Source organism: Neovison vison, chromosome 2, assembly GCF_020171115.1.
Source record: "Neovison vison isolate M4711 chromosome 2, ASM_NN_V1, whole genome shotgun sequence".
Classification (NCBI taxonomy): Eukaryota; Metazoa; Chordata; class Mammalia; order Carnivora; family Mustelidae; genus Neogale; species Neogale vison.
The window spans coordinates 195,104,850-195,121,908 of NC_058092.1; positions in this window are offsets into that span (position 1 = coordinate 195,104,850).

A 17,059-nucleotide genomic window follows, 5' to 3' on the forward strand; every position below is an offset into this window, starting at 1 on the left:
GATCAGCGGCCCGGTATCCCAGTGTCCTCGGTTAGGATTCAGACAACCTGGATTTAGTGCATGTGAGTATGCATAAAGATTTCACCATCTGTATTTTAATTTCTTCATCTGTCAATTTAATGGGTTCAATCAGATAATCTCTGGGGTAGCTACAAGAATGTTTCCGAATGCTTTCTAGGTGATAAACCCTATGCTAAGAATTTGCATGCACTAGCTCATTTAGAACTATGCAAGAATACACTGAATTAGTTATTATTTTATCCCCATCATATGTATGAGTAAACTGAAGTACAGAAAGATCACTTCCTGAAATCACACAACCATGAAATCAATACATGACTCCAATGAAAGCTAATACTGGTGAGCATTCCCTTAACCTTATACACTCCTATTTCCAAGAGTCTCTACTCTATGGAAAGACCAGAAAAAGGAAAGAATTGCTGAGACCAATAAAACAATGAATATAACATATATATATATATATATATATATATGTCTCACATATAATTAATATTATATAATAAAGATAATAGTATAATAATATAATAGTGTATCATTTTATATTATAAGTGAATTCTATATAAAAATTATATATTAGTTATATAATGTTATATATTATAATAATATGTTGTCATTAATGTTATATTATATTATTATTATTTAAGTCAAAACAAACCATGATAAGCCAAATGAAATAATCTCCTTTTTTAAAAAAAAGACTTTTTATTTATTCATTTATGAAAGAGAGAGAGCTCACAAGCAGGCAGAAAGGCAGGCAGAGAGAGAGGGGGAAAGCAGGCTCCCCGCTGAGCAGAGAGTCCAATGCGGGGCTCAATCCCAGGACTGTGAAATCATGACCCAAGCCAAAGGCAGAGGCTTAACCCACTGAGCCACCCAGGCACCCCATAATCTCATGCTTTGATGGGTACTAAACCACTCAACTCAGGAAACTGGAAAATTAGACCATGGTTGATATGTGGTTCCAGGGGCTTGACTCCCATTATATTTCTCAAGGTAAGAATTTCTCTAGATAGATATGTCGCCCTGAATATTTAAAAACTATATTTAATCTCTCCTAGTAATTAGTCTGAAGATATGTACTTACAGATTGAGTAAATGAATTTAAAGAGTTTGCTAATTATTGTGGAGAAACAAGGGCAAATCTGTGATTTTCAGAGGTTGAAATATAAAAAAGGCGTTGGAACATTTTTGAAGCTCAAAATAAAGAACATTGAGTGAATACTTCAAGAAAGACACATCTGAAAATTTAAATGAATATATTTTTCTTCTCACAAACCCAGTATTTCTTCCAAGAAATTTTATATTTTTGTGTGTATAGCTATAGATATCTACATAAATGATAGATAGATAGATAGATAGATAGATAGTTAGATATACACAGTCAGTTAGTTAGACCGTAAGTTGCATGGCAGAAAATCTTTCCCACTCAGCCTGTGGTCCCTAGAGAGTACCCCTTTCCTTGGCTGAAAATAGCATTTACCAGTTGCTTCAGCCTGACACCAAAGACTAATGATGGACATGTTACTTTTCCTCTCCTAGAATATATGATCTCCCACCAGCTTGGAAGCTCCTACTTCCCAATGTTTAAATCCAGACAATTTTCTGTTTCTCTACTCCCATTACACTAATCTAAAATACTGTTACCATTAGGCCAGGCTTTTGTTATATTCCCTATATTTCCATTGATAATTACATTATTTTTTTAATAACACAAAGTTTCTTACATAAAACAGGACAGAGGTGGATTAATTCTCTAGCACTGTTGTAACAAACCCAGCAGGCTAAAACTATACGAGTTTATTTTTTCACAATTTCTGTTGGTCAGAAGTCCAGAAGTGCTCAACTGGGTCCTCTCATTAGGGTGTCTCAAGGCTGAAATCAAGGTGTTGGCAGAGACAGATGTTTATAGTTATCCAGGTTAAAAAAAAATATGATAGGAGTGTGAGGGGGAAAGGTGGGGAATATTTTATAGAAGATTTTATGGAAGATAGAATTCTTAGGAACTTGTAACAAGATTATTCATTACAGGTAAATTGGGGAAGCAGGCAATGATACTCGGCTTCCAAAAACATCAGTCTGGGTTGACTAGATTTGAACAAGTCTTGCATTCCTTGTGGACTACAATATGGTCCTTTCACTCTGCAAATGTCCCATGCATCTTTCTGCTATTTCCCTGTATGTAGTGTAAAATCTAACCAATGAATTTCACATCATTCCTTGAAGAAATGGATAAAATGGATGACTCATATATTTATATCTAGAACATAATATCCTACCTCTGCTTAGACGAAAAAAAAAAAATCCACTCAAGGTCATCTTCTCTATGAATCCTTCCCTGTGGACCCCTCAAATAAGCATTCATTTCCATTTATGGGCTCCCGAGGCTCTCTGTTTATATCCATTATCCCATGACTCACAAATAATAACTGATATAGGGTTAGGATTATGTGTATCTGTACATCTCTACGGTATTAAGGTTCTCTGAGGAACAGAACAAATAGGATAGGTAGATGATAGATAGACAGACAGACAGACAGATATTATAAGAAACTGGTTCAGCTAATTATGGAAGCTGAGAAGACCCACATGTGGTCTACAAGCTGGAGTTCTTGTTCAAGACTGATGGCCTGAGAATTAGGAGCGCCATTGGTGTATGTACCTGTCTGAGTGGGAGAAAAGACCCGTGTCTCAGTTTAAAGACAGCCAAATGAAAAGAGAATTCTTTCTTACTCAGCCTTTTGTTCTACTCAGGCCTCCAGCTGACTGGAAGAGACCTGTCCACATTGGAGAAGGCGATCTGCTTTACTCAATGGACTCATTTAAATGTTAATCTCATGCAGAAACACCCTCACTGACCAACTCAGAATGATGTTTAGCCAAGTATCTGGGCACCCCATGTCACAAGCAAGTTGACATAAAATTTGCCATCATATCCATTGACACTGTGACTTTCAAGTTAGGGATAACTTTATTCCCTGCCAGTGCCAAGTGGATAGGATGTGTTCAGTAAATATTTGTTAAATAAATAAATACATTTTATTAATATTTTTAGCTCTCCAGCCATTTTGGATAGACCAAAAAAAAAAAAATACCATGAAACATAAACTCACTGAGTAAGAAAATCATTTAGCACTGATCTGCTTACTAGTTTAAGGGCTGCATGACTGGAAATCTTAAAAATCGACAAGGAGAATAGCTACTTTGTTCCATAATATGCATTACGGGATGAATAAATGAAAGCTCCATTAAGGAAAGATCTGTTAATGTGCATGCTGACCACATACTCGATTGAACTGCAGCTTCTTCATCAATCTAGTCTTGTTGTTCTGTTCTCTCTGCAATGGTTGGTTCCTAGAGTGCAAAACTCAGCCAAAGGATTCTGGAATCCCTCAAGAGTTCCAGTTACACAATCTTTTAGTCTACACGTTTACAAGGAATTCTTGAGAAAATAATAAGCCTTCTTGTTCTTGTCCTCCTCCTCCTCCTCTTCCTTTTCTTCTCTCCTCCTCTTCCTCCCTCTCCTCCTTCTTCTCCAACTCTCTCCTTCTTTTTTTTCTTTCCCTCTTTTCCTCCCTCATCCATAGAGATGATTATTACAAGATGTTATGTCAACCAAATAAGTCACGGGAGAAAAAAATTCAGAAATCCTTTGAGACCAACCATTACCAATCGTTCCATATTGTGCAGTCTAAGTACTCTTAGGAAGGTATTTTCCAACCTGCAAAAGCCCTCCTTAAACAAAACTGGCTTTTGTAGATTTGATTTATAGTAAGGCAATTGGTGTGCATTATGATCCCAAGATTTAGGGACATAATTATAATCTGGAGTAGACATTCAAGAGGATAAATAAGGTGGAAAGAGAAGGTAAAATCTATGAACTGTACATTAATATGCTAAGTTAATACACTGAGATATAAAAGGAACCGCCAGCCAAGACTGTACTGAGCCCCAAACAATGAGCCCTCGCATCTTCCTACAGATTTGTTGAACAAAAATGTTATAATATCCCCATAAAGCCACATCAAAATAACATACAAACAGTCCTTGTTTGAACAATATAAAACACTGAATTTTATCACATTGAGCAAATACTATGAATTATCAGGATGAACTGCCTCTCCAGCAATTTGTGGCTTTCATGAAATATTTACATAACATGTAGAGTGGGAAGGGAAGTAAAGCATCTACAACTTTCTCACAATGTACTGAGCCAGACTGAACTTTATTTCTTGGTTGCTGAAAAAATTAACACTTTACCATGATGCATAGAGCCATAGAACTTAGAGAGCTAGAAGATGATGAGTAATAAATGGGCCCAAGTACTACATTCCACAGATGAGGAATCTGTGGTTTAGAGCTAGAATCAGAGTCATTGTAGGTTAGAAAAATTATATAATATATATGATCTAGAATGAATATGTACTCATATATGTAAAAATAGCCATATGGTCACATATATGTGTATATTTGTATATATTATCTATTCACATATATTATCTATTCGTATATATTATTTTTCATATAATATGTAGAGAGAGAAACTAATGAGAATTAGTCCTTTTGGTAAAAACCTAATGTTTTTATTCCTATATTTTAATCACTCACATGCTGCCTTAATTCTGCTTTTCTATTAAAAGGATGACTCTTATAGCACATCCAGAAAGAAGGAATCAGTATTTAGATGCTCAGGAAATTCAGCGCTTAACTTCTGACAGATTGTACCATGTTTATTTCTCACAGAATAGCAGGGAGGGGAGGGTTTATAGCTATTGATCCATTCAGAGCTGGATAGAAGAAGAACAAAGAAACCTGGTCATATGATGTCTATTATGATAATCAAAATAAACATCTGGCCCAACAGTAGATTGGAAATGTACTGTACTTTTTATGTGGTAGAAGAAATATGCATAACAACTGAAAAAAAAAGTCACAAAGAATATTCGTATGCTATGTTCTTAAGATGAACACACTCCCAATATCTCTGCCAGACCTACTGAGAAAATCAGATTCACTTGATCTTTTCTGTGGTCCCCACCTCAGTGTACAATTGATAGGAGTCAATAACTCATATTTAAATTAGTAACATTAAGGATTAGAGAAACCAAAAGCAGATTAGTTCTCAGTAATTTCTCTTCCTCTAACTCATACATGACCTGGGTATGTATTCACATAGGTAGTTCCCTCTTAGGTATCATTACTGCTCTAGGTCAGTTAGTTCCTTCTGACTGCTTACAATTCCAGTGTATGCATCTCTTACCTCTTTCTTTACTCCAGGACTTTGCCAGTTTTTTAAAAATCTGAGAGAATGAAGATTCTGTAGCATCTGTGGTGGAAGAAGATGGGAAGATATCGTAAACTCAAACAACTGACCAATTGAGAACATTGCTTTAGCATGGAGCAGAGAACTGTGGAAACAAAATATCCATTAATATGAGTATGAATGGATACCTTATTTTGCATACCAAACTGTACAACTGTTGACACTCATCCCTCCAGAGCTGCATAATGGAGGCTTTCTTCTCATAAATTCAGAGCACCACTCAGTGCAATGGCTCTCATTGCCATCGCACTCTCAATTCCATTGAGACTGAATTAGCCTTGCTCGGGGAATGAGGTCATTTAGACTGTCACATAGGCACAATGAAATAGAACTTTTTCTATCCCTTCTTCCGGAATAGAGAAAAAGACTAGTCAAACTTCTGAAAAATACCAACATAAATTTTAAAAAGGAAGAATTAAAAGAAGGCATATGAAAATAAAAGCTGTATAGAACCTTGACTTTTTGTCCTCACTAAACTCAGTGCCAACAACAGTTATAAAAGAAATACAAGAGGAAACCATAACGGTTTAGAGGTATACAAGTGTATGAGGGGGTCTACAGTACTAGCTACCAGAAAAGGTATGAGATTAGTAATTTCACAGATACTCCTCATATCTTTGGGCAAGAATGACTAAGTAATGGTAGCTTATACTTACATAGTATTTACTGTGCTAGGCACCATTCTAATTACTTTTTACATATTAACCAATTTAATCCTCATAATATCATATGTGTTAAATTTTTATTTTAATTTCACAAATAAGGGACTAGAGATATAGTTAAGTAACTTCCTTAAAGTTGCACAGCTAGTAAATTCAGAAGTTGGGATTTGGAAGCTAGCCTATACTGTAATTCCCCTATGTTTACATCTTCAGAGTGAGTTCCCAGACCACTGCCCCTGTCCTTTATGGAAAGGGATACCAAAGGTTCCCAAGGGTTGCAGCTGGGAATGGCAGGGGAGAATGTGGATCTATTGTCTTTCCAGAGATGACTAGAATATTGACAGGATTCATACCTAGCTGGTGTGCCCAGTATGTCTCAACTGGTTTTTAAATTGGAAATCCTTCTGATAGAAAAAGAGCAGCTGCCCTAGGCCCTGAGTGCCTGGCACTCCCCAGACCCTGTCTTAGCACCATTCGGAGAGGACTCCCTATGAGCCATGAAATAAAGTGTTATAATGGGCACAGACTCCATTCCACTGCACTGGCCAGCATCTATCTGCTCTGTTGTCGGTAGCTGCACCATACTAGTTGGAGTACTGTTTTGAATATAGCTCTGGGTACCAAACAAAGTGAGGTTCTTTAAAGATTATTTATTTATTTACTTATTTGACACAGAGAGAGAGAGAGAGAGACAGTGAGAGAGGGAACAGAAGCAGGGGGAGTGGGAGAGGGAGAAGCAGGCTCCCCGCTGAGCAGGGAACATGATATGGGGCTCCATCCCAGGACCCTGGGATCATGACCTGAGCCAAAGAGAGACGCTTAACGACTGAGACACCAGGTGCCCCAAAGTGAGGTTCTTTAGAGAAATGTTATGATAGGTTGCTTGTCTCAAGCTATAATGAGGTTCCATATCAATCTCCCAGATGATCCCTAAAGTAGAGGGAGCTAAACAGGAAATAAGTCTGTTTTTGAAGAGCCCACCATTACCCATCCATCTCCACCAGTAACAAAGATCTCTTGTGCTATGGGTACATGAGTTATGGACTAGTACTGGGCATCCTACCAGCACTCAGGGAACTACTTTCTCTAGAGAGCCAATCCTGAAAGTCAATCCTCCAAGCCTAGTGCTCACTGTTATGGCTGGCAGAAGTGACCAATTGATGCCTACAAAAGATCGATGACTATTGAAAAGGGAATATCAAGTACAGAGGAGCATAGAACTGAAACTGATTTATAAAGCATAGAACTGAATCCCAAGTTGATGAAGATTCACTGGCATAGATCACATCACCTGGCAGTTTCAAGACTAAATCTCTTGGTGGAAAGCAGGTAGGGTGCTAATAGAAAGCAATTACCTTTGTTTCATGATCAAGAGTCTACTTGTTGAAATAGTATTTCTCCCACTCATTTTATAATACATTATGAAACATCAGAGATGGAAGGAATAATGGAAGTGATTTAGGCAGACCTCTGATCCTTCAAGGAACTTTTTCTATATCATTCTTAAAACATGGCCATCTAGGCACATTAAATAATTCCATAAAGAGGGAGTCATAATTTTACAAAAGAAACGCTAATTTTTAGAGATAGGTATGTGTTAAAAGGTCTTCCTGATATTTGTACAGTGTACTATAATTCACAAAATGCTTTCACCCACATTATTTCATTGTCTCATCATTTCAACCCATGTTGGGGTTCAGGATCATCATTTAGTACATCCACTTCGATTGTCCGAACTTGGGAAATAGAGAATGTAGGCAATTAAGCGAATATATTCTGACCTCAGTAGAATACTCCCAAGAATTAGAAAAGGATTTCCTGTGATTGTTTTCTCCCCTTAAATTTCTCCCTTTTGAATAAAAGCAAGATGTAGCAAAACTTCCTTCTCACCACTAACAATCCACTTAATTGAAGGTTCAATTAAGATTTTTTTCTATCATTAGCCATTATTTGTCCATGCCCTCTTTTCACCTCTTAATCCTTATTCATGTTTCGGACTCTGCTAATGAAAGAAGGGAAATAGCTGTCCCTAAGAGATCATGCATACACACACACACACACACACACACACACACACGTACATTCATTCATTCACCCACACCATCAAGCTGTTGAAAAACTATCAATTCCCGGTACTTGAAAATTTACTGTATAGACATGTATTTGGGTTAATAATGGACTTTTAAAAATGAAAATACTTCCAGGTGTGTCATTAACCTTGGTGAGCACTTTATAATTTAAACAAATTCTTCTATGTTTTTGGTAGTAATCAGATATTTAAACAGGAATTTGAGTTAGGGAATAGAACAGGGAAAAGAAAGAGTAGAGGGGGGGAAATTTTCTCCCTATAGTCCTTTGGGCAAGAGAAGACCTGGTTTGGGATATTTTGAAGCTAGGAGAAAGGAAAGGAATAACAGAGTAGAACACGAGAGGGGGAGAATCAGAGACAATCTTTTATCTTGGCAATGATAATATGGGCAAATTCTGGGATAAAACTTCTAAACACAATCATTACTAAAATATATTGCATGTTTGGTTTCTCAGAGACCACTGCAATAAAGTGAATATCACAATAAAACAAGTCAAATAAATTTTTTTGTTTCCCAGTGTATATAAAAGTTATGTTACCCTATACTGTAGTCTATTAAGTGTGCAGGAGTATTATATCTAGAAAATATTGTGCATACCTTAAAAAAAGTACTTTATTCCTGAAAAGAGCCAACCATCATTTGAGCTTTCAAGGAGTCATAATCTTTTTGGTGGAGGAGGGTCTTGCCTTGATGTTGCTGGCTACTGACTGATCAGGTTGGTAGTTTCTGAGGTTGGAATGGGTGTGACAATTTCTTAAAATAAGACAATGGTGTACTTGGTATTTTGATTGACTCTTCATTTCATAGAAATTTCTCTGTAGCTTGAGATCCTGTTTGATAGCATTTTATCTACAGAACTTCTTTCAAAATTGGAGTCAATCTTCTCAAAACTTGATGACATTTTATCCAAGTTTATGGCCTATTTCTAAATGCTTTCTTCTCATTTCAACCATCTTCAGAACATCTTTACCTGGAGTAGATTTCATCTCAGGAAACCAATTCTTTTGCTCACTCATAAGATGCAACTCTTCATTTACTAGTCATTTATCATGAAGCTGCAGCAATTCAGTCACAGCTTCAAGCTCCACTTCTAATTCTAGTTCGCTTGCTATTTCCACCACATTTGTAGTTACTTCCTCCATGAAGCCTTGACTCTCTCAAAGTCACTCAGAGAGTTGAAATACAATTCTTAGAAATGCCTTTTGATGTTGGTATTTGACATCTTCTTATAAGTCGTGAATGTTCTTAATGGCATCTAGAATGGTGAATCCATTCCAGAAAATTTTCAACTTATTTTGCCCAGATCCATCATAGGAATCACAATGCAGCTATAGCTTCACAAATATATTTCTTTTTACACCATACACGAAGATAAACTCAAAATGGATAAAAGACCTCAATGTGAAGCAGGAATCCATCAGAATCCTAAAGGAGAACATAGGCAGTAACCTCTTCAACATCAGCCATAGCAACTTCTTCCAAGATATATATCCAAAGACAAAGGAAACAAAAGTAAAAATGAACTTTTGGGACTTTATCAAGATCCAAAGCTTCTGCACAGGAAAAGAAACAGTCAATAAAACAAAGAGGCAACCCACGGATTGGGTGAAGATATTCGCAAATGACAGTACAGACAAAGGGCTGATATCCAATATCTATAAAGAACTCCTCAAACTCAACACACACAAAACAGATAATCATGTCAAAAAATGGGCAAAAGACATGAACAGACACTTCTCCAAAGAAGACATAAAAATGGCTAACAGACACATGAAAAAATGTTCATCATCACTAGTCCTCAGGGAGATTCAAATTAAAACCACATTGAGATACCACCTACATCAGTTAGAATGGCCAAAATCAACAAGACAGTAAACAACATGTGTTGGAGAGAATGTGGAGAAAGGGAAACCCTCTTACACTTTTGGTGGGAATGCAAGTTGGTGTAGCTACTTTGGAAAATAGTGTGGAGATTCCATAAGAAATTAAAAATAGAGCTTCCCTATGACCCTGCAATTGCACTACTGGGTATTTACCCCCAAAATAAAGATGTAGTGAAAAGAAGGGCCATCTATACCTCAATGTTCATAGCAGCAATGGCCACAGTTGCCAAACTATGGAAAGAACCAAGATGCCCTTCAATGGATGAATGATAAAGAAGATGTGGTCCATATATACTATGAAGTATTATGCCTCCATCAGAAATGATGAATACCCAACTTTTATATCAACATGGACAAAACTGAAAGAGATTATGCTGAGTGAAATAAGTCAAGCAGAGAGAGTCAATTATCATATGGTTTCACTCATTTGTGGAGCATAAGGAATAGCACAGAGAACATGGAGAGATGGAGAGGAGAAGGGAGTTAGGGGAACTTGGAAGGGAAGACAAACCATGAGAGACTGTTGACTCTGAGAAACAAACTGAGGGTTTTGGAGGTGAGGAGGGGTGGGAGGTTGGGTGAGCCTGGTGGTGGGTATTAAGGAGGGCATGTATTGCATGGAGCACTGGGTATGGTGTATAAACAATGAATTCTGGAACACCAAAAAGAAATTTTAAAAAATAAATAAAAATTTAAATAAATAAATAAATAAATAAATCTTTTAAAAAAACACAAATTATTTCTTTAATGAGTCTTGAATGTCAAAATTACTTCTTTGTCCATAGGCTTCAAAATAGATGTTATGTTAGCAGACATGAAAACAGCTCTTTGGTGACCAGGTGCACTGTCAGTGAGCAGTAAAATTTTGAAAGGAATCTTCTTTTCTTCACAGAAGCTTTCAATATCAGGCTTAAAATACTCAGTAAACTATGTTGTAAACAGATGTGCTGTCATTTAATCTTTGTTTTTCCACTTATAGAGCACATGCAGAGTTATCATTATGTTAAATCTTTAATATAATTCTTAAGGGCCCTAGGATTTCAGAATGGCATAGTTTTTAGTACAACCATTTTTTAGAATAGTCACCTTTATTAATTATCTTAGATCTCTGGATAACTTGCTACAGCTCCAACATTAGTACTTGCTGCTTTTCCTTGTACTTTCACATTATGGAGATGCTTCTTTCCTTAAACTTTATGAAACCACCTCTGCTAACTTCAAACTTTCCTTCTCGGCTTCCTTACCTCTCTCAGCATTCATAGACTTGAAGAATTAGGGCCTTGCTCTGATTTAGGTTTTGGCTTAAGAGAATGTCATGACTGGTTTGATCTATTGAGACCACTAAAACTTCCCCCATTGAGACCACTAAAACTCTCCCCCATCAGAAAGCAATAACACTGTTTTGCTTTCTTATCATTCGTGTGTTCACTGGAGTAGTAATTTTAATTTACTTCATAAGTTTTCCTTTACCTTCGTGATTTGGCTAATTGTTTGGCACCAGAAGCCTAGCTTTTGAGATGCTTTCCTCACTAAGAATCATTTCTAGCTTTTGATGTAGAGTGAAAGATGTGTAATTTGCCCTTTCACTCAAACCCATACAGGCCATTTTAATGAATTGGCCTAATTTCAATATTTTTGTGTCTCAGGAAATAGAGGGGACTGAGGAGAGGAAGACAGAAGGGGTAACAGCTGGTCAGTGGAGCAGTCAGAACACACACATTCACTGATTGAGTTTGCTGTCTTACACAGGTATAATTTGTGGGACTCCAAAGCAATGACAATAATATCATCAAAGATCACAGATCATTCATCACCATAACAAATAAAATACTATTGAAAAAACTTGAAATATTGTGAGAATTACCAAAACGTGACAGAGAGACATAAAGTGAGCAGATGTTGGAAAAATGGCACCAATAGACTTGCTTGATAAACCCTCAATTTGTAAAAGACACAATATCTGCAAACCCCATTAAAGCAAAATGCAGTAAAACAAGATATGCATATACTCAGCAGCATTCACTGGGCAATTACCACAAGAGGTTTAAGGTCTAAACGAGGGACTAGAAGCATGATTAAAACTAATTAAAAAGCACATACCCTACACCATATGTATGAGCACTTAAAACAATAATATGTTAAATGATGGCATGTCCAAACTAAAAGACATCAGAGAAGTTCTAGTCAAAAAGATAAGCATATATAAACAGAAAAAAGATATATCCTCTGTATAATGAACAATTCACGAGTAGAAACTCAACTCTACTTATTTCTCCATCCTTTATTTATCCATCCAATCTATATTTGTCATATTCCTACTATGTATAAAACACAATGCTGTTAATATCTACTCATAGTAGTTACCCACCAGGCAGAAATGGAGAAAGATTTCAAGGAGATGGTAAAAAGACTTTGGAATGGTTATATCCACACCACCTCAAGAGGCCTTTGAAAACCAGACTAAACACTTTGAATTTCATCCATTAGGCATTAGGAAGCCATTCCATATTTCTTCTCTCCCTTTTGAGAACAGACCCTGTACCTAAACTTCTTTTCTTAAAAGAAAACTGTTTTGAAACTACAGACTTAAGGTGGAGACATTTCAGAAGAAACAATGTCATTTCCTTCTAAAAATTTAATGTTCCACTCTTTAAAGGGCATTTTTCAGAGAAGATTTTAGTAAAATGAATGTTGCCAAAAGGAACCTATAATTCCCTAAGGAAGCAATATTAATTAGAGAAATATGTGCCTCTGAATTCATCCAATTTGCATTTCATTTTATGGTTTATTTTTTGCAAACAGTTTACTAAATGATTGCAGTTGCAGATGGTTAAATTATTACCATCAGATGGCTGCCATGGCTGATATTACAGAAAAGGATAGAATCTGGTTCTTCATAAATAGAGGAAAATAAGTCTTCAGCTTAAAAAAAAAAAAAAAAAAAAAAAAAAAAAGAGGGTCTCTTTCCACTACTTTGATGGCAGTAAGCCCAACAAAAAGTAAGAAGGGGTCAATCTTTTGAAAGGTCCAGATTGGCCAAGAATACCTGTCAAATCAAATTTCTTCTTTGTGTGAAGAAAGCAGCTATTCCAGCATTTGTGACTTTCCTTAACAGTCCGGGCTATTACATACTTTGGAGTTAGGTGGGCGTTAGAAGAAGATGCTAGATCCCAGATCTAGCCAACACTGAATTTTGTGACCAACTATTCCAGTTTACCCAAGACTTTCCTTGTTTTAGCACTGAAAGTTCCCATTTTAAGAAGTCCCCAAGTCTTGGGTAGACAGGGTTAGTGGATAGTAACTCCTGACTCACAGTCTTCATGCCAGCACATTTTTTAAAATTATTTATTTATTTATTATTAATTTTTTTTTTAGTGGGAGTAAAGATAGTGTTTCTAGAAAATGATATAGGTCATCCGTCCTGTATAGATCAATAGAAACTAGGCATCAGTATAATAATTTAAAATCTAAAATATGCTGGGATGGATTAATGCCTTATTTTTGTAATTAGAAGCAAGTGAAAGATTTTATATGTGAATTCTATCTACTAACACTATTCAGGTTAAAGCACCATTTAAAAAGATTACATATATTATTAGAAAAAGTCATTTTAAATGATCTCCATTTATAGAAAAGCATTTATAACTGCAAAATAATTGTTGTGATAAGCAACTAAAGTTAGGCTTCATTCCAAATGAATGTCAATGCAATTCACCTAGATGCAGACAGACAATAATAAACCAAGCACAGGTTTTCAATATTTATTGAACATTCAGTAGATTCTTATTAGACATTTTCTCTGTTCTAGACTCTGCTGGTCTTGGCAGTGAGAGTGGAAAATGAAAATATAAAAATATACATATTAATATATGTCAATAATCATAAATACGCTAAGATTAAGAGAGATGAAGCATGGGTATTTCTGAGAGGACTGAGGAGAAGGAGCCAACTGGCTGGGTATTGACGTGGCTGTGGATGTGGGTCATAAGGAAGAAGAGGGAGGTTCCTTGGAGGAAGCACATTTAACTTAACTTCTGCAGCATGTGTAATACAACAAGGTAGTTAGGAAGGATCAGCATCAGGCCTTGGCAATAAATTCCTTGACTGAGGGTATGATGTGGAGGGAAATAGTAAATACCTTCCAAATTTTTGGTCTTGAGCACTTGGGTGTATGATGTTGCTTGGAGATAAAAGATGAGTGCAGGAAGGTAGTGAATTTTGCTTTAAAATTTAAAGGCTAATTGAAACCAATAGCAACATGAGCAGGTTGGTTCAAAGGCTGCCTAGAGTAATGAAAGATAGTAAACTCTATTTACCTGAATAGTAACGTTCATGCTTTTGAGAACACACAATATGGCGAAAACAAAATGAATGAATCAATGAAAAACTGCTCTTGACAGATTACAGGAAAGATGATCGGCTTTTCCACATGCATAACAAATTTGTGTCTTATATTGCATTGACAGATGAATAGTACTCAGAACGAGGAAAGTAATATATTCTACTCTGTATTCGTAGACCATCACTACTGAAGTGGTTGTTGGTTAACTAGAAGCTTTAGCATCTCAGGTCAGCTTACTAGAAATGAAGAGTCTAGGGTCTCACCCTACTTAGTGAATCAGAATTTACATCCTTACAAGACCTTCCAGTGATTACAACACTGAGAGTTAAGGAGTGCTGCTTCAGGCCATCTTTAAAATATTTCTTTTGCTTCAGAGTATGGCTCTTTTAAGAAGATCACAATCACCCGGAAAAATTTGAACAGAATACAGTTGGAATAGTAAGGAAACTCGATATATCACAAGGACTAGTAATGTTTAGCCAAGAGATAAACTGATGTACTGGGAATATGGATTTTTTTTCCTTCAAACTCCTCAAGGTCTGTCAAGTGAACTCCAGAGTTAAAATTAGGACCAATGAATAAAACAAAAACAAAAACAAAAACAAAAACAAAACAAAACAAAAAAACAAGAAATGTGTTTTAGCTCAATATAAAGCAGAATCCAAAAGAAAAATGTATCTAAAAATGTAAAGGAGATGATGGTTGGTGGTATCTAAGTTCTCTAAAACTAGAGATAAACAGAAAAGGAAGGGAAAAAAGAAATCATTAGTATTTATTTTGTCAGCTAATATGACCCATGTACTCTATTGTGTTTTATAGATTTCTCATTTTTTTTAAAGATTTTATTTACTTATTTAACAGAGAGAGATCACAAGTAGGCAGAGAGGCAGGCAGAGAGAGGGGAAAGCAGGCTCCCTGCTGAGCAGAAAGTCCAATGCGGGGCTTGATCCTAGAACCCTGGGATCATGACCTGAGCCCAAGGCAGAGGCTTAACCCACTGAGCCCAGGCACCCTAGATTTCTCATTTAACTGGATATCTGCTTTAGTAATCATTACGGAAGATAAAAAGCAGACAAAACATAATACAAATCACAAAAGTTTAAACACTGAAAGCTCTGGCTGGTTTCATTAACCCTATTGGCTCAATTCCATGGCAATTAGAATGGTCAGAGTGAGCTTTTCTCTTCCATTTTACTGTTTATATCTGGTGCCTTGCCTTGGGCCCTCCATTCCCTCGTCCTCTCCATGCTAACCAAAACATTTTTCACTCAGTCTTTATCTTTATTTCCTACATGTGGATGCACAGGTTTTCTTCTATTTTATTGGGTGGCAATTTTGAAATCTTTAAGTGTTAACGGGATTTGAGCATGGTTTATGTTGGCCATTAGGCCTTGTCTAAGTTGGAAACTAGGCAAGGTGTGAGGATGTCTGCAAGGTCAAGCTTCAGAGCTTTTATTAGCCTCAGGTCTCATTTGGTTTCAACCTGCACCGATAGTGCCTGTCTTCTCTGTAATATTTCCTTTTGAAAGAAGATGCTTTCCATATTTCAGATCTCAAAAGTGTACTGCATGAAATAACACAGAGAAATGAATCACTGGTTGCTGTTTTATTACCAAGACTCATTACATAATTAATATGGGTTTTATGTAGTAAATACGCACGCTGGTGTTTACAGTGAGTTGACCAGTAAGCCTGTGGAACTTCCATGTTACAAATTTTCATAAATGCCATTAAAGAAGTAATGACCTTGTAAAAATCAAATGAGAAATAGAATAAGTACTGATTTTTTTTTCTCCTTCTTGTAATACATGTTTCTGACTCTGGAACTGGATGTACAAATTTTTACTACAGCCTAATTGATCTAATACAATTCATGAGTGCTCTCTTGTCACAACTGGAAGAGTGAAAGAACTTCTCAGCTCTAGGGACCCAGTTTTTATTTAAGTTTTATTAAGTTGCATTGTCAATTTTTTTTTCCCCTCAGTAGCTCCTTAATTATCTAATCACCAAGAAGGATCAAAATTCTGTCTTTTGAAGATTAATGAGAAGAGAAGAAAGAAAGCTACCAATACTTAATGTTACCTACTGAGTTCTGGGAACTTTAAGCATATTTTGTTTTATCCTCCAGTCACATTACTTTGAAGCATGATTATGCTTCAAAGCATAATTATTCCATTATTTTATGGTTAAAGAAACTGAGCCACAGTGATGTGAACTGTTAACTCATTCTGTTTGGCATGTTGCACACATGTTGGATTTTTAATCTTTTCAACAATGTTTTAAGGAAGGAATCATTAACTCCATTTTGTAGACAAAAATAATGATTGACATAGGTGGTTAAAAAATGCTTATTTTTTAGCTATTTGAGTCTTGGTTACCAACATAAAAGACCTTCTTAGTCTTGACAGTATTAACATTTGGACTGGATAATTCTCTCTTGTGGAATCTATTCTATGCATTGCAGGGTATTTAGTAGTATCTCTGGCCTCTGTCTGATACTAGATGCCCATAGGACTCTGCCACCTATCAACAACTGTGACAATAAAAATACATTGTTAGATACCTCCTAAGGGGCAATATCACCAGGTAAGAACATCAATACATAAGGATAGCCATTGGAGGTAAGTGGCAGTCCTGGGATCCTACAGGAAACCCAAAAGGATACAAATTCTTTGATCACTTAAATAATTAAATAATTAATAATTTATTATAATATATATTATATATCTATATAATATATA